General features: G+C 36.9%; 1 protein-coding gene and 1 long non-coding RNA gene across 3 annotated transcripts in view; one reads left to right on the top strand and one right to left on the bottom strand.

Annotated features, from left to right (window-relative positions):
• ADGRD2 (adhesion G protein-coupled receptor D2) overlaps positions 1 to 19,806 on the bottom strand; it is a 258,692-nt gene that overhangs the window by 31,264 nt on the left and 207,622 nt on the right. The window lies entirely within an intron of this gene.
• LOC140343366 (uncharacterized) overlaps positions 14,466 to 19,806 on the top strand; it is a 40,703-nt gene continuing 35,362 nt past the window's right edge. For both annotated transcript variants that reach the window (XR_011923304.1, XR_011923305.1), the window contains exon 1: positions 14,466 to 14,595. This is a non-coding gene — a long non-coding RNA (uncharacterized lncRNA). The remainder of the gene's footprint in view (positions 14,596 to 19,806) is intronic.

The following is a 19,806-nucleotide window of genomic DNA, read 5'->3' as shown; positions in this document are numbered from 1 at the left end:
GTCAGTTGATAATGGAGTTTCGTGTTAACTGGCAAAAGATAGTGTCAGTGACGCTGACATCCAGAGTTCTGTGTGCCACAATAAGTTTATGTGTTGCAGGCAAAAACAGCCGAGAGAACTGTGTAATTGGGTCAGAGGTCACAGCATATTTAGAGCTGTAGTATGTACACCATGTGGAATATACATGTAACTAATAGATATTAGTAATACCAAAGATATATATTAAATATCTAATGTGTTAATAAAGGCTGACGCCATTGTTAAGACAGGTGACAGGCTTGTGGTGCAGTTATATTGGATAGCTGCAAAACAACCTCAAGGGGCACAAAGTGCCTGGTCATTCCCCTCAATAGCGGCCAATACAATCTGACCATCTGTCAGGGGCTGTCCAGAGCAGTTTCTCGCTCTATGCAATTTTGTCTGCATAAAAGGGAGAGGGGTGAATGGACTCAGATCAGACCACTCTTGGGGACAGACGTGCCCACCAAGAATCCTGCCCAGCTGATCTCTCCAGTTATCCTTACTGATAAAGCGGTCTCTATCAGCCGGAAGTGTTACCGGATGTTGCACCTGGTGATGTATAATCTTATTTATATGTTTGATCTTGTTGTGTTGTTATTAGTTCAATAATGGTGAATATTGTTTGTATGTATTTTTCATGGTGGTTTTATTCTAAATGATAATCATATGGGACCATTGTGTTTAATATATGTAGTGTGTGCTGCAATAAATTTTCTTGTTAGCCTTATTTGCTTTTGTTATCCCTCTCTGCAAGTGCATGTAACACAGATCACGGGATAGGTAACTGGTGTAGATAAACCAGATACAGTGTTGTCAGTTTGGGGTCCCTGGGCCGAGTCCCAGTGAGCGTCCCGGACACCTGGCAATACAACAATTAGGGTAATTTCTGTCTTTATTTCGGTCTTTCTGTCTCCAAATTTACCTTGCAGATTTTACATGTGTATTTGCAAGTTCCTGACCATACTTCAATTTTTTTGGAAAAAAATGCATGCCTTTTGGAAAATTTTATGTCATGTTCATACAAGCCCCCCTATTTTGTGAAATACACCATTTTGCAGAAATTTTTGTAAAAATAAATCTTTCACCTTTATCTATCATTAGTCAGTTTTTATCTGCTTTGTTTCCATTCTTCTAAATAAATCACTATTTTTATTTTTTTTTTAGATATGACATTATGTAATATATTAAGTATTTTAAATAAGATGTGGAAAAAAACAGTGACAATGTGCTAGGTAACTAAGGTTTTCAGCTTACTATATACAGATCATTTTTTTGTATATATTACATCCTTTAGTTTTGGCTAATGGTTATTGCACTTTGAAAGATAGTTATTTGAATAATTGTTGAAGAGGAACACCGCCATCTTCCATTCTTCTTCCTGTTCTTTTTCCTACATCACCCGACCCAGGCGCGACATCAGGTGAAGTAGGTTGGAAAAAAAACTTGCCAATCTCACTGCGCATGCATGAGATCAGCAAATTTTTTTTTTCCACGAAAAGGCTCCTTCTGCACATGTCCGAGATGCTCAGGCATGTGCAGAAGGAGCACCAAAGAGCCTCCCAGGATGCCTGATGTAGTTATCCTAGGAGTCTTTGCACTCCCATTCATTTGATTGAGAATCAAGGGGCAGTGCTGCACTCTTTTTATAAAAAAGTTGCACTTAAAAAAAGAAAAAAAAAAAGAATTTTTACTATTTACTATTTGAAAAATTCAACAGTTAAATTCATCAAGTTCTTACTGCACAAAAATAAAACAAAACAAACTTTAAAGCAAATTGTCCAGCACACTGTCTATGCCAGTTCACTTGAAATGGCAACTCACAGTATAGAACATACCCCAATAGACATAGGCATACTCCAACAGGAAGTGTAATAAAGGTTCTCGCTAGTAGAATACCCTATTTACTGGAACATAGTTTAAAATAATGTCTGTCAAATCATCTTCCAGTTTCTAATTTCATGGTATAATGCATGTATGTGACACTATTGTTGTAGTTGACTTATTATTTTTTTTTTCATTTAGCTCAATGTCCACCCAAAATATTCCACAGGAATTAGTATGTCATCAGCAAACATGATATTGTTCACTGTGCTTTGGATATCATTGTATTTTTTGAACTACATTAGAAAAAGAAAGCTGCAGTACTAATGTTTTTTTTTTTTTTTTTTTTGTATGTATGTAAATATGGTCAGCCCAGTAAAAATATTTTTATCTATGGCTTACCTATGGGTTTCAGCTCATCCTTGGATAGAAAATCAGAATATTAGCAATCTGAGTTCTGATCTTTTTTCAAAGAAAGTGGGTATCATTGTGCTATTTTCTGTAATTGCTAAATAGGGACATTAGGGGAGTTATAAAAATATAAACGTAGCGGACAGTGTTTGCTACAGCTCAATTTTTTGTGAGGTTAACAGAACAAAAAAACAATGAATTCGGAAGTCCTATAAAATTGGCTAAAGAAACCATTCCTAGTGATTTTGCACCAAAAAAAAAAAAAATCGCATTTATTTTATAATGTAAATTCTGACTAGGAATTTTTGACCCTTCCAAATTGAATAAATACTCAATCTAGAAAGCTTACAAAGCTTATCTCAAGTCCTCTGAAAGAATTAGAATTTAAGGTATTAACTACAATTTATTAACTTCAATTGTGATCCCCCAGATGATCCACATATCCCCTATGGGGGTCATCTATTTCAGGTTTTCTGAATCACCCAGGTTCACTCATGACAGTCTTCTCCAGTCTTGGAGAGCATTAGTAAATCAGGCTCTATGTGTACAGGTTGTCTGACTGTGCTTGGACACGAACAGTGTTTCCGCCAAGAGGTAGACTTGCCAGATCATAGCAGTAGGGGGCAGAACATCCTGCAATAAAAGTAAAAGAGGCTGCTTTGAGGTGGGGATGGAATTGAGTTCATTGGAGGTATGAGACAAAGAATAAACAGCCAACTAATTAGGTCAGATTTATGAAAGCTCTCCAAGGCTGGAGAGAATACAGATTCATCAGTGAAGCTTAGTGATCCAGCAGACCTAGAATGGATTGCCTAAAAGTAATTTGCTATTTATTAGCAAATGTTTTGAATCCTGGACCAGATCTATTTCAGGTGTACCCTTTCCAGTTTTGGAGAGCTTTAATAAATCAGGCCCAATGCATTGTGACATGCATTGTCACCTTGGAGAAGAGACAAACTGAGCAAGATAGTGTGATATTTTTATTTTCCTTTCTATTTTCATCATTGTATGTATTATAACGGTGATAGTTGTACTTAATAATATAAATAATATTATAAAAAAGACTAATTCAATTCAAATTAATGAACTCCTGTATTGTTTTATTGCTGTTACACTCTGCAGCACAGTAAAGAATGTAGCAGTTATAAAAAAAAATTTTTTTAGTGGATTGTACAAACAAAATCTAATTTAAAGGGTTTCCCAATGTAGTAAAGACAAAATCATTTTTTGTCAAGGTAATCAACTACATATTTAGATTCAAATTTTGACTGAAATGTGACAATTACCAGAAGGAATCAGATGACATTTCTAAAAGTGTGTTTTACAGAAGTTCTCAATAGCTACTGTAGACCTTTGATTAACATGCAAATATCCACAATTAAACCTGAACTTATGTTATTTAACCTGTCAAAATGATGGATGTCCTAATAAACTGAGCAGAGTACAGCATTCTATGTCGCATCTTGTGCCTAGGCTGCAATTAGCAAATTGACCACTAGGTACCACAAGAGCACACAGTAGGGTAAAGTCATTACCCCAGGTGGTAATTGGTTGTCCATAAGATGGTGTGTATAATTTAATAATGATTTCTGAGTTTCAGATTTAAAAAAAATTAAGCATATAAATGGTTTAATAATTCAAAAAGGAGACTAACAACAACACTGTATCAATTCTCCCATCCTACATTGGTAGATGAGAAATCTCAATTAGATTAAAATACAACATTAAGTAAAATAGCTCCTATTTTTAATGGACACAAGAACAAATTTGGCAATGGAACACAAAAATACACAAATCAAAAATGGCAGAATACTAACTCACCCACACAATTTAACTATCCCCCTAAGAGGAAATCCACTTTTGTTACTTCACATACAAATTCTGGTATTTCTGCACTTTCACAAAAACCTGTGATAGGCACAGGGTTACAATTGGTTACACCTTTAAAAGAGATTTCGCACACTGAACACATTTCTTCTTCTGATTGCACAAACACAACTGAGGCTATGAGAGATAATACTATGTTAGGAACTATACCAAAGACAAAATCTTTTTTTTAGGAAATCAGTTGGTAAATTGAACACTAATTTGAAGCAAATGAGCAATTTGGAACAGTCAACATTGGATAAATTGGAAGTAATTAATCTTTCTTCATATGAATTGTCATATGAATTGTCATATTGATCATCTTCCTTTGCCAACTTAAACATCAATCCCAACATCACTATTTTTGTTGAACAAGTGACTAAGGCATAAAATTAGTGGTAGCAAGTTTCAGTCAAATTTATCAGTAGAAAAATAAAGATTAAATTACAAGAACTTGCAAAAATATTCAGATCCAGTAATTAAGCTGGCGGGTAAGGAAGGAAATGTGGTAATTATGAATAGGAGTGTTCATATGAATGAAGACCAATATGTCAATATGTGCCAACAACTAATAAACAATATTAATTGCTATCAACTAATTCCTAAATCCGATATCCAAAAATAGAGCAAGAATTTTTTTTAATATTTTTAATCTAGGACGTATCATTATATGACAATATACAAAAAAGGGTACAATAATGAGTGGAAACAGAGTATATAAACATTCCATTAAACAGAAACAGAGTATATAAACATTTCATTACACAGAATAAACCTTTACAGTAACTTCAAGATTGATTATCCTCTATGACCACCGGCAGGATCATTTTTTAGCATTCCTAAAATATACCTGTAAGGAACTTACCTGTCCAGCGAGCCTGCGGCGTCCCTGGGGATCTCAGCTGCAGAGGGAGACAGCGCTGCAGCAGGCACCATGGCCGAGGCTGCTGCCCTGCTCGCAGCGTCTCTCTATTCGGCCAGGCGGCATCCCCAGCATCTCTATGGACGTGATTACTGAAAGTCTCAGCACTCCTGTGGAGGTGTAAAGTAGGGCACATCTCAGGGGTGCTGTGGGAAGAGGTGCGCGCGCTACCACACGTGCCTCTTGTACCCCTCGAGGGTATGCCACTCGGCTGCCTTCGCGGGACATAGTTTGAATTCCTTGCGGCCAATCGCAGGGGATTCAGTTACCCTCCTGTCAAATGGCGCAAGGTCATTGGTCACTCTTGCCATTTAAGGTAAACCTGTCCTGAACTCCATTGCCCGCTATAAGCCTCTGTGAATACAGTGTGCTTGGGTGCGTTCTTTGTGTTGGTTTATGTTAATCCAGTTTGTCATTACCATAGCGACCTGGTCTGAAACCTGTTTCTGCCTGAACTCTGCCTGCCCTGACCTCGGATTGTTTGTGACCACTCTTGCCTGCTGCCTGCCCTGACCTCGGATTGTTCCTGACCTGCCTTTGCCTTACCCTCCTGAACTACGCTTATTGGACTTACCATCTGTAAATAACCCTTGTCTGGTTTTATGATGATAATAAAACTTGATAAAAGGATTCTTGGAGTTGGCTGTGGTTTGTGTGCCCAAGCGCATTACAATAACATGATGTGCGTTTAAAGGTTTTTTTCTATTTATGTGACATTTTATTGAATGGGATTGAGTCTTTATATATAGTATGACTCCAATATTTAAAAAGAATATTAAAACCTTAGCTTCTTTCTCCAAGAAGGCCTCTATCCAAGCCATTCTAAAAACATGTTCCAACTTTTCTTAAAAAAGTGTAGGCTTGTCCGAATCCAGCCATTTATGTATTATATTTTTTTTTTAGCCACTAAAGAGGTAATACATACCAGAATTTGACTTCCCCTAGTTAATCATGCTCCATGTAAATCAAATGTGCCTAGAACTACAGGGGTCAAAGGTACATAGTTAACTAAATAGGAAGTGAAATAGTGTGCCAATGATAACCAAAATTGTTTTTTTTTGGGCAGCTTCAGAAGGCATAGTAAAATCCTGCACGTTAATGTGTACATTTGGGACATTTAGCAGAGGGATTATACCCAATGAGATATGAGGTATTGTGTAATTTTCTGTGATCACTGTTTTAGGGGGGTTACCCTTTGAGAGTATGCTATCCAGAGGGTTTTTCTAATCATTACACAGCTCAACAAAGGATCACTTGCCAAGGATTTTTCAATATATTTAGTGTATTTCAGGTCTGCTGAATACAGAAATGACATCAGTTTCATTGAATTGGTTATAGTTCTTGTGATACAGGAATAGGAATAGAAAATTTTACCAACAAATGTTAACACAGCATAATTTTATCAATCTTTATTTACACTGATGTTTTGCATTTTATATATGAAATGTAGCATTATTTTAATGAAACTTTAATTTGCCTTATTTTTATTCTTACATTTTTTTTTTACAGAAATATGAGTTCTTCAAAAAGAAGTTGTTTAAATGACCCTAATGTATTTTGCTACATTTGTGGTGAGTATTCACAGCAAAAATGTGGAAGAATCATTACAGATTTTGTGAAACAAGCATATCTTGCATATTTTGGTAATAAACCAGGGGACCAAGATAAGTATGTGGCTCCCCATATGGTATGCAAAACAAGTAAAACAGAAAACTGAAAAGTTTGAAAGTGGTGTACCTATGGTATTAAAAGAGCCCAAAAATCATCATAATGATAGTTATTTTTGACCCATAAATTTTTAATTGTTACAAGAAAAACAAGTGGGAGTACCCTGATTTGGAATCAGCAAGACGACCTGTGCCGAACGGTGCTGATGTTCCTATTTCCAGTGCACTTCCTGATATTCCTGTATCCGACATGGAGGATATACAGGGTTTGGAGTGTAATCCAGGAGTTAGCAGTGGAAGTGAATATGAAGGAAGTGTTTCATCAAACCAGAAGTTCTCCCAAGAAGAGTTCAATGATTTAATACGTGACCTAAGTCTGTCAAAACAAGCATCTGAACTTTTAGTATCCAGGCTAAAAGAAAAAAAACTGTCTGAGACCGGAAGTTAAAATAACAGTTTATAGGACAAGAGAGGTGATACTCCTACCATATTTCAGTGAAGATGGAGACTTCATGTACTGTTGTAACATTTCTGAACTATTGGCCCATATGGGAGTACTAGAATACTGAGCAGAAGACTGGTGACTTTTTATGGTGAACTTTCTACTTGGACAGCAAAGTGGATAAACAAAGTACCCATGTTTCATCTGCTTGTGGGATAGTAGAGCAAAGCAGGATCACTAGAAAAAAAGTGACATAGCCTCCAACGGAAAACATGAAAAAAGGTTCAGCGAACATCATTAATTAGCCAATGGTTCTTCTTGGGTAACCATAAAGCACAAAATTATGAAACAAAACTTGCTCTTGAATTTTAAAAATTTGGGTGCTACTATGAGCTCAAAGGTACACTAAAATTTACACTAAATGACAAAAAAATTAAAAAGAACAAACAAAACACATGTAAACCCACACTTCCATTTAAAGCCAAAATTGTTCAAAAATGGCCCACCAAATATTGCATTCAAAAAATACTTACCAAACCAATATGCAATTTTGCCCTATCAAGGGTAGAAAACTGGACTAGAAAATATTTATGCAGGACAAACATTGAAAAGTGGTAATAAAGGCAGAATTTGGCAATCAAACAATATGGCCACAAACACAATACCATAGCATTAACATGAACATTAAATAAAGTAACAAAAATAAAAAAGAAGCTATTGTGCTAAATCGTAAGCAAAGTATCAAATGCAGCAACATAGATTCATTAGGATAACACACAAAACAACAGCCCCTCCAAGAAAAGAAAAACAAAAGGCAAGTTAAAACACACCCTTATATATGCTCAAATTTAAGTGCACAGGTGATAGAAATTCACTTGCAATTAGCACTTGCGCAGTCTGTCAAAATTGGCTGTTTGTTTTTTTTTGCAATTGGACATTTCATTATCATTGATTGATATGATCCTTTAGATTTGTACACCAGTAAACAGATATTCTTCTAAAGATTTACCTGCAGGTGGCTCCCTGATCAGGAATCGTAAGCTTTTATATAGGCGCTTATGTAGAGGAGCTGAACTCAGGTAACTCTTGCCCAACAGGAAAGAAATAAGTCATTTTAAAATATGCTTTTTTCTTAGCGCATATAGATGTTTTAAACATTTGAACAGCACAAACATTTTTTTAGGGCTAAGGGTAATATGTGTGCCATTAGAAAGAATGCTTTTTTAGGGGAACAGTGACTTTTAATGCAAGCTCGCCAGTGTAAAACTGCCGGGGATGCGCGGCTTCAGCAGCGAGTTAATTTCTGTTACTAACTTCCACGGGAATACGCCAGCGCCTGAAATTTAGTTGGTGAATTGAGCAAAGGCTTCCGATTTTGGATCACGAATACGAATGCACGACCGAGCCTCCGTTTTTGCTTAGTGAATCAGGACCTAAATATTTCAAAAATTTAATTTTGTATATCTAGGCCTATCGAGTTGAACTTTGCCTAATTTTCATGTTTCATTATTTTTTATGAGTTTTTTTTGAGGTCATTATTTCAAAAATTAGAGCCAATCTAGCAAAACCAATACCATACTTGGAATTTGACCATCAAACATAACCTAAAATGACCATTTAGAAGTAAAGACAGATTTGAGCAGGGTTTATGGAACAAACAATGTATTCATAAACATATATAGAATATGTATAATAAAGAATGTCAAAATAAAAATAAAAAGGGCCACTAAACAGAGTAGTGGTCAGAAAAAGTGATTATAGCATTAGGATTGCTCAGTACAGTACAGAGTAATCAATGGTTGCATTGAACCACAATATTTTCTTGGGGTTCATCATAGGCCAATAGTAGGCACTAGGCAAATAACAACTAGTCAGCTTATAAATTGTTAACCACACAGAGTATTTAACCATCAAAACATGGTATTTAATATACCCGACGCATTTCGCCAAGTGTGGCTTCTTCAGGGGTGTTTTTGACAACAAGCGTTGGTTGCTTGCGTAAGTTGTATATAGTTCTGTAGGATGATGTCCTAGGTTTTGTAGTTGTATACAGAATCAGAGGGATATCATGTCCCCGAAGAGTGTTAACAGTCAAGTTAGGTAGGTTCTTCTATATAGTATAAGCAGTCTTGTGATAAACAAGCTGGAGCCCTTATACTCAAATCAGGGATCTTCTATGATAGGTCTAAGTTGTAAGTATTCCTAGTACAGCATATGGAGGAAAGACACCCAGAGTAGCCAACAGAAGGAGTGGTGTGCAGAGCAGCAAGTGGACAAATGACTTTAATCTCTTTGGCAAGAAAATGTTTCAGTCAGAGAAAGATTTCAATACTCTTTAGGTATATGATTGCAATTGCATAAAAATGTACACTGCTGATCTCAAGAAGGGGAATTCCACTTTGAAGAGGGTGCTTTGTACTTATATCTAACAATGGTTTAATTGTTATAGTGTGAAAAGCTGGACACTTCTGTAGAAGTGATGAATATGTTAGGTGGGGGAGGTCCTGGTTATCCCAGTAGCGTAGGAAAAGGAAAGAATGACTGTTCAGAAGAAGTTGTTCTCTAATTTTGTGCCATATTTGCCAACACGACTACAATATGGAATTAGAGATAACTTCCCCTGAAAGAGATTTTTGCATATGAAGAATATACTTCTAAATTAGATTTGGAATGGTTTGTTGGTCCAGAGTTGGATCAGCATATAAACAAGTGCATGTAACTAATCTTTAATGTAACGCTGAATAGAGACTGCATTATACAATTCAATGTCTGGAAAATTTACACCTCCATTTCGCATTGGCTGTTGCAAAGACTGAGTCTGGCTCCTTTACCACCCCATATAACATCACAAAAAAATTTGTAAATTAATTTAGGGTCAGACTTTTTATCACCAAGGGCAAATTCTGTACCATATATAGTAATTTACAAAAAAAACAATAATTCGTCCCAAATAGGATAGAGTCAAATTAGACCAGTTGCGTAACTTTTCACTAAGTATCTTAATGATCGGTTCTATATTTTGTGTATACAATTTATAACTGTATTTTCCCCTTGCACCAAAAAAATAGGTAACGCTCACTCCATGCCAGTCTCACATACTTTGTTAAATACAGAGCCCTGGATTGATCAAGATTTATGGTATATCCTGATATTAGACCATATTGAGCAATTAACTCCAATATGAAAGTCAAACTGTGTTTATGGTTAGATATGTACAGTAATAAGTCATCTGCATGAGCAGTCAATTTAAGAGTACATGAGCCCACTTTGATGTCCTCAAAGTCTGGTAAAGTTTCAAGAAAACTAAGTAGGGGGTTGAACAAAATTGAACAAAATAGGAGAAAGAGGGCAACCCTTTCTGGTTACTCTGGACATTAATTACTATAGGCTCTGCTAGACAATATGGTATTTAGTAGTGTCAATTGAATTTTGTGAAAAAAAAGCCTTTTCTGGATCTAAACTCAGTAACGTGGATCTAGAGCTTGGGTGTCGGGTGGCTTGTACCGTGGCTATAATGGCAGCATAAATCCCTATGCTGCAGTGTTTGTTACGTACAAATCCCAGTTAGCGTTTGGTCAATATAGCATATAGGGAGGAAAGTCTACAACCTATTTTTCAGTAATTTACCAAGAATCTTGTAGTCACAATTTATTATTGATATTGGTCTATAGGAGGCTAGTAAGTCTGGACCCTTCCCCGATTTAGAGATTAGTGGTGTGTAGGCTTGTTTAAAATCTGTGTATGGAGTCTGGTGGGACAAGATCTGGTTGTAAACTTTTGTGAGAAGAGGACTCATTTCTTGGGCTAAGCTTCTACAGTTTTCTGCCAAGAAGCCATCAGGGCCTGGAATTTTATTTGTTGTCAGGGTTCTAATTGTATGGAGAACTTCAATTTCCGATACTGGGGCATTCAAAATCTCCCTGTGCGCTGCTGAAAGTTTGGGTAGTTTAGCCTTTTCTAACAGACGCAGGAGTAAATCAGATTTTGTCTCCTGAGCAAAATGCATTTTTTGACAAAAATTTTTAAAAGCCAATGGAATCTCCAGATGGGTTGAGTGAATGGCATTAGAAGATGGGTCATTTGCCTTTAATATGTGGCATTTAGGGCCAAGCGGGTTAGCGAACCAGGATATTAAGGTGCCAATTTTGTTTCCCCTTCTGTAAATTTATGTTTGGTGTAAAGCACAAGTGTTTTAATTTGGGTAGCTACTTGGGCTTTCAGGTGGACTACCGCCTCCTGCTAAGATTTTTTTGTATCTCTATCATGTTTGAGGTACAATTCGTATGTTCGTGCAACTTGTTCCTGAAAGGTGTTGTATTGTTGGTAATATTTCCAAATTTGTGAGGTAAATGTCATGATATGGCCTCCCAGTATAGCCTTCATGGTATGTCACAGTAAAATCAGCTGCAAATTGTCATTTAATCAATATGCCCAGTGAGACTGAAGGTAGGCTTTAAAGGAGGAGGATCTAGATAGAAAGCTTGGGAATCCCCACAAAAATGTTTTCCTAATTGGCTTCTGAAGTTGTAATTGGAGGGTCAAGGGGGTATGGTCTAAGAGTGTGAAGTTACCAATAGATATTTCAGATACCCCAGTAAGCAAGCCTTAAAAAAAAACATAAAATAGACTCTAGAGAATGTGGAGAATGTGCCTCATGAGTAACATGTGTAATCTCTCTCAGTTGGGTGGAGCAGATGCCACGCATCAACCAAAGGCATTTGTAGTAATAAACGCTTTAGTTCAGTAGTAGAGGACTCTGGTCTGATGTTTGTTAGCTTGGACCTATCCAAAGTCAGGTCAAGGACCATATTGAGATTTCGTGCTAAAACTAAGTTAGGATAGGAGTTCATCAAAACCTTTTTATGTAATGGAGTGAAAAAAGGAGAGGAATTAGTATTGGGGGCATATGCAGAGCAGAGGTTATAAACCCTACCTGTCATTTCAACCTGTGCAAATAAATATTTGCTCTCAGGGTTCACATACATATTTTATAACAACTTTGAAACTCTTGCTGACAGGGATCACTGACAGAGGGGTACAGCGCTTGAGTAAGTTGCAAATTTAGTATCAACATCTGAAATATAAACAGCATTGAAAAAAATTGTATAAAGAAATTGAACATTAACCATATTATAAACAGATATGAGCTGTCTCCTAAACAATTAATGTCCTCTTGGAGCTGTAGTTGTCAATTGAAGATTTTTGGCTGCATCATTTGGATCATCAAATAACTTGTCTAGCCTTGCCACAAGACTATAAATTTGGCTGTATATAATAATGAGAAGCGTATTCCTATTTCCACCAAACGTTGGCAAATAGCGGCAAAACTCTTCTTCTGTGTGACTGCTGCATAAGAATTTTAGATCCCTCAATCTGGAAATCTTGGATTTTCCTAGAGGCTCCTAGGATGGATTCTTTATCTGCATAATGGAATTATTTGGCGATGACATGTGGAGGGCGTTGATTTATATTGTGGTGTTCTGGGCCCACACAGTGAGCTCTTTCAATGCTCCGTAATAAGCTGGGCGAGAGCTTCAATGCCATCATCATGACCATCTTGAGGAATTGGATGATGTCATGTCCCTTGTAGGTTTCTGGGATGCTGATTAGGTATAGGTTAGATCTCCTACTTTGGTTTCTAGATCTCTTAGTTTGGTTTCCTTTGAAGTGAATAGAGTATCTTTGGCAGAAATTTTGGTGTTGGATTTCAGAGGATGGTCACAAACCATTTGTTCTGATTTGAATATGCATTGCGTGTTGGAGGAGATAATTGCAAGAGTAAATTTAATACATTTTTATAATTCATGAAATTTTCCATCAAAATTTTGTAGTAAGATTTTAGAAATTTCTGACACCATTTGCGTAAGATAAGGCAGAGAGGACGGAGGTTCTGCCCTTGGACCTTCTCCCTCCAGAAGTTCCACAGAGAGTGAAATATGCGATAGCAGAGGTGATGGGAGGGGAGTCAGATTTTTGTGAAGGTTTATGCTTTTGTTTGGTATTTTGTTTGCGAGCTGTGGAAGGGTGCTGTTTGCCAACAAATTTATCCATGATAAGGTGCAATGGATGTGGGATTCTACTATAATAGGAAATATAGACAAAAACGTCAATATAGACGATAGGAGGAGAAAATAGGATGAGAAAGGGGCGGCGAAAGGGGGAGGGGGAACAGCAGGGTGTACACACATCCACTGATTAGGTGGATTGATTGATGGATGAAAGGGATGAGTGGGTGGATATGAAGCAAGTAGTATAACCTAGGATTGGTTGAAGAGGAGAATGGTGAGAGGAGATGAAGCTTCCCTATTAGATTTATTATGAGCAGTGGTCAATGTGAAGTGCAAACAAGGACTAAGTCATATTTTTACAAAGTATAAGCGAAAATTATACTACTTTCAATATTATTGTAAGAGAGGATGACAAGAGACAATGTATTACAAATATTACAAAATATTCAGTGAAAATTTTGATATTATTGTGAAGAAGAAAAAAAGGAGACAATGTCATAATCAAGAAATAGGTATGCTGATTCTAAAAGTGCAGTTAGTTTTCTTCTATCACGTCAGGTTTTTTCTCTACTGCTTATATTAATGCCATCACTATAGCGTGGATTTGTATAGGCTAGGGGTCAGCAACCTTTACTATCAAAAGAGCCATTTTGCCTCCTCTTCCACTAATGAAAAATAGTCTGGAGCCGCAAAACATAACACAGTTTATAAACTTTTAAAAGTTTTAATATTTTTTTAATTTTACCTGTTACAACAAGTAGTCTGTCATTTGCAATCCCTATTTAATGTACAGCGCTGCGTAATATGTTGGCGCTATATAAATCCTGTTTAATAATAATAATAATAATAATATGAAAAGGAAAATAGTTTCCCTACAACAATTATTGCTCTCTACACATCTACATCTAGTGATCCATTAAACACTGAACAGCATTTATTATACCCGTTTGAATATGATTCTAGCTGCTTCTCCGCGTTTCTACGAGGGACAGGAGGCGTCCTGCCATCTCTGGATGCTTACATTACAGCTGTGCCAATTTTTTTTTCATTTTGGTAATCCTTTTGCCCAGGACCTGACTAGAGGGAAGAATCTTCTCCCCTTTTTGTCAGGTGAAAATACATTATTATAAGCAAACCCTAAATTTGAAAGAGGGATCTGTTCTTCTTAAGCTCCTCCCTTAAGCTCTCTTCGTTCCGTTTATGATAATTTAAGCACTTCTGAATAGCATGCTCTAGCTCGGGAAAGGGCCGAAGTACTTGTAATCAGGAAATCTCTTCTAATCACGAACGCGTCAAAATCTCGCAGGATGGGGGCGGAAGTTGCCCGCAACCCGCAGCCCGCAGCTTCAAGATTATTAACCACTCATGCGTCGCCAACCCTTTTGTGTTGGTTGGCTGCTGACAGGCTGCCCTTATTCTTTCTCACCTATAATCGACGTGAGTATCTTTAACATTTTTCTTGCCTTTTTGTTCCCCATTTCCTGATCATTATCTTGACTGTCAATTGCGAACTATTTATCATAACAATTATACTCATTTTTCTCCCCTTCTCTTTTTCATTAGAGTAAATCGACCCCAACTTTATCTTATTTACCATAATATTATACCTAGAGTAAGTACTTTATTAACAATATATTATCACACATCATTAAATGATTTCACTCACATTGATTCAACCTATGAAATCCAACACTTTGATAGGAGTATTGTGCACCTAACCAGGTAAATATCTTTTGCCTTAGTATATTTTCTGCTCATTATACTTTCTCCAGCAACAACTTTTTATATCATATGTATCACAATATCTTTACAGAGACTTTCCTAGGGCAATTCTCTTGCTGTTTATCAAAAACACAAAGTTATTTCAATATAACAACTGACCCTTTTTTTTGAACCATCACGATTCTCTCCAATATTGGGCCCATTACCCCACAGCATGGCTATTTATGGAAGTCTTCTCTGTTTGATCTTTAATAATTACTCCTTCATTTCATTGGAATCATATACTTACTTTATTATATTATTTTTTATTAGACAATCAATTGGGGCTGCATTCATTGATCGTCAGCACAGCCTGCAATCGTTTTTTTTTTTTTAATTCAAGCTCAAACAGCGAATTTACACCGGCCATTCTCGCTTACAATTTCAGTAAGCATGAATGGCTGAATCAGCCGCGGGATCGAGTTTTAAAAACTCACTCCCTAGTCCCTACCTACCACCAAAGCCCTGGATGACATACAACAACAAATGGGCATAGTGATTAAAAGGACACCCTCCTATACGATAACAGGCATACAGGGGCTTTTCACGACATCCTCAGAAGATGTCCCACATCTAGACGGGGGTACCCCTGCAAAACCTTCCTACCAAAGCAGACTTTCAACATTTTGTTGCAGAGCTCCAAACCATGTGTCACTCTGAAATTGAAGTTGAAGCCCTCTGGCATAAATCTCATGAATATGACTCCAAGTTCAAGGACCTCTTCCGTTACCTGGAGGACTTGCACAACAAGGGCCGTAGAAAAACATCTGAGTCGGGTCTGCCGGAGACAACCCAGGCATTTGACCTCCAATTAGTACTGAAGGCGATTTTCAATGGCATCCAGGTTCCCCTTTCTGTTCAAGAAATTGAATTCAAACATGCCCATGGGGCCTCGCGCCAGCTATAACAACAACACGACCTTGTGATGCTATCTGCCAATTTGCAGATTTTGAATTAAAGGTCCACCCCCTTAAGGATGACCCCGACAGGAATTTAATGTTTTACACTTACAGAATATTTATGAATTGATTTAGCCTTAAAAGTCCCATTTAATAATTAAATCAGTCAGTTTTTGATGTGTAGTGCTATGCATTAGGGATGTGGCTCTGATAACTGAAAAGGTTGGTTAATATATTATTTGTACTTTTATCCCAGGGTGGTAAATCACCTGTCTTTTCCGTTATATCTGCATGTTGGCTTAATAAGTGCACACAAAGTGTACACACGAGAGACAAATGAAAGAGAGGAAATAAAATCTCTTCCTCTTTGATATGGACCTGCACGGCAGTGCCTGGGAAGGTTTTGCCTCAGGCAATAAAGAGACATGTACAATCCACACAAAGAGAGAATCAGAGACCAATGGTGTTACATATAAACTGAAATCTTTATATAAAGGGAAGTCCATCTCCTATGGCATACAATATTTAAACAGATATATTTTGGAAAGATGCAACCCCATTGGTCTGAAGAGGTTTTGAAAGATTGCTCTCATAAATAATGTCTCTTTTGATTGGATACCACACAATGGACATTGAAATGGAACTTAATATATAATTTTTTGACTGAGCACTCTGAATTGATCTCTTCTGAGATCTCTTCAAAAATTCCTAAAAGATCAGCAAGCCTTTCTGGCAGAAAAGGTTTATAAATGGAACCAAACAAGAAAGTTAGGACCATTTAAGAGAGGATTTTCGGAAAGGAATACAAATACATATGAAAAGAACAAAAACACTACTGGTTCCAGTTCACACACAAAAGTCACAACACAATCTGCAACTCACATTGTCACTACTTCACAATTGGGAACAGGTTTGGTTTCCTCTAGAATTGTAAATGAGGGTGGAGAACCCTCATCACAGGGATCTGCGGAACAAGGGTTAACACTGTCACAACCAATGGTTACGCCTTCTATTTTAGGCAAAACTCAAGACACAATGACACCAGGCCCAATGACAATGGGCTAAAATCCCCAACGCCAACAACTGTTATTAATCTATCTAAAAAAAGTTTATCAGACAATGAGCTAGAAGTATTAAAACTAGGATTAAGTTTCTGCCCGTCCAATAAATTTGATACATCTGAATTCATAAAAGATTTACATTATGTCGCTGGAAGTTTGTTTTATAGAGTTCTTTTTGATAGAGAGGCTGAAACAGAGGATTACACTAAACTATGTGAAGGATAGAAAAAAATCTAATGGAATTATGGGATGAAGGAAATGTAGAGGAATCTTAGGAATCAGTTAACTCAATTATCGATGCTAATGAAAATGATGAGAAGTCTTTTAAAGCGTACTAAACTAAAGTCTTTTTTTTAACACAATCACTTCATTTCAAGGGCTCAAAAGTAATTGGACAATTACTAAGCTAAAAATAAAATGTTCATTTCTAATACTTGGTTGAAAACAATTTGCTGGCAATAACAGCCTGTAGTCTTGAACTCATCGACATCACCAGATGCTGGGTTTCCTCCTTTTTAATGCTCTACCAGGCCTTTACTACAGTGGCATTCAGTTGCTGTTTGTGGGCCTTTCTGTCTGAAGTTTAGTCTTCAACAAGTGAAATGCATGCTAAATTGAGTTCAGATCTGACTGAATTGGCCATTCAAGAATATTCCACTTCTTTGCTTTATTAAACTCCTGGATTTCTTTGGCTGTATATTTTGAGTCATTGCCCAACTCTATCAATTACCTCCTAATCAATTTGACTGCAATTAGCTGGATTTAAGCAGACAGTATGTCTCTGAACACCTCAAAATTCATTTGGCTGCTTCTGTCCTGTGTCACATCATCGATAAACACTAGTGTCCCAGTGCCACTGGCAGCTATGCACGCCCAAGTCATCACACTGCCTCCGCCATGTTTTATAGATGATGTGCTATGCTTTAGATCATGAGCTGTTCCATGACTTCTCCATACTTTTTTCTGCGATCATCCACCACTGTTGTCTTCCGTGGACGTCAAGGTCTTTTGGCGTTGCTGAGTTCATCAGTGCTTTGTTTCTTTCTCATGATGTACCAAACTGTAGATTTTGCCACTCCTAATATTGTAGCTATTTCTTGGATGGGTTTTTTCTGTTTTTGCAGCTTAAGGATGGCTTGTTTCACCTGCATGGAGAGCTCCTTTGACCGCATATTGTCTGTTCACAGCAAAATCTTCCACAAACAAGCACCCCCACCTCAAATCAACTCCAGGCCTTTTAATCTGCTTAATTGATATTGACATAACAAAGGCATTGCCTATACCAGCCCATGAAATAGCCTTTGAGCAAATTGTCCAAAAACTTTTGAGCCCCTGAAATGAAGTGATTGTGTAAAGAAAAGGCTTTAATTCCTCACATTCTTATGCAATCTTTTTGTTCAACCCACTGAAAAAAAGCTGAAAGTGTTCAGTTCAATTGCATCTGAGTTGTTTCATTTTAAATTAATTGTGGTAATGTACAGAACCAAAATTAGAAAAAAGTTGTCTCTGTCCAAATATTTATAGACCTAACTGTATATACATTTGTTCAACAAGTATTACAATGCAATCAATACTCTGGAAATACCAAATTTGCAGGGTAATCTAACAAGAAGTCATAGGGAGGCTCTTAGGAATCTGGAAGCAAACACTAAGATCACAAAAAATCTGGTAAAAATCTGATAAAGGTAGCAGTAGTGTGGTAGTCATGGAAAATGAACAATTTATAAAGATGTGTTAGAGAATATTAGGAAATCATGAATGGTATAGAAAAATAGATCACAAAGAATTCCAGGATTTCTATCATGAGTACTATACCTTAATTACCACAGCCAAAAATTAAGGAGTTATCAATATTAATGTGTTTGCTTACCTTAATTATAAGAACCCTAAGCTGCCAATATTTTACTCCTTACCGAAAGTTCATAAAGGAATGCCAAATCCCCGAGGACGCCCGATTGTATCAGGAATTGGAAGCATTTCCTGTCAGGCTAGCCAATTATTTGATAACTATTTGAGACCATTCATATTAAGTTTGCCATCCTATTTAAAAGGAAACGCCTGAACTTTTGAATGTCTTGGAAGGCATTACTGTACCAGATAGTTGTCACCTGGTTTCAGTGGATATTGAGGCGTTCTATTTGAGCATACCCCATGATAGGGATATTGCAGTAATTAAGGAATTTTTGCAACCAGTTAAAGCATTGCTAAAACAAAATGAGTTTGTCATTTCCTTATTAAGATATATACTCACTCGAAATGCATTCATTTTCAATACCGATACATACCTCCAGGTACAGGGGGTGGCAGTGGGCACATGTTGTGCCCCAAGTTTCGCCAACCTCTACATGGGAGGATGGGAGAAAGAAATAATGTCAGATGAGGCCCTCTCGATGTACTTCCACCACATTCTGTTATGGCGGAGGTACATCGATGATGTACTCTTCTTATGGCACAGCTCAGAGGTAGTATTGTAAGAGTTTTTTTAAAAGATTTGTACAAACAATCTCAATCTCACAATGCAACATAGTAGTATATCCAACCCGTTTCTTGATGTAGAGATTTGCATGAATTCAGACTTAACGTTATCCTCAAGGCTCTTTTGCAAGCCTATGGCAGAAAATACAATCCTGTCTGCAAGAAGTGCGCATCCTGAATCATTAAGAGAACTTACTTGAGAATAAGGAGAAATTGCTTGAGGGATGATGAATTTGAAATGGCAGCAAAATATCTCCAAAGGCAATCATTGGAAAGAGGATATAGGAAGACTACTTTAAAAAAAAAAAGCCTACAATAGAGTTAAAAGACGAGGAAGAACTCAAATACTGTTTACAACCAAAACGTAAGGAAAAAGACAATAAATTGAGAATCATTACTCGATATTCAGAACAACAACATCATATATTGAGGAACATCTGTAATCAATTTTG

Source organism: Pyxicephalus adspersus, chromosome Z (assembly GCF_032062135.1).
Source record: "Pyxicephalus adspersus chromosome Z, UCB_Pads_2.0, whole genome shotgun sequence".
Lineage (NCBI taxonomy): Eukaryota > Metazoa > Chordata > Amphibia > Anura > Pyxicephalidae > Pyxicephalus > Pyxicephalus adspersus.
The sequence above is the reverse complement of the archived record's forward strand: the minus strand, read 5'-3'. Positions and strand labels throughout refer to the sequence as shown.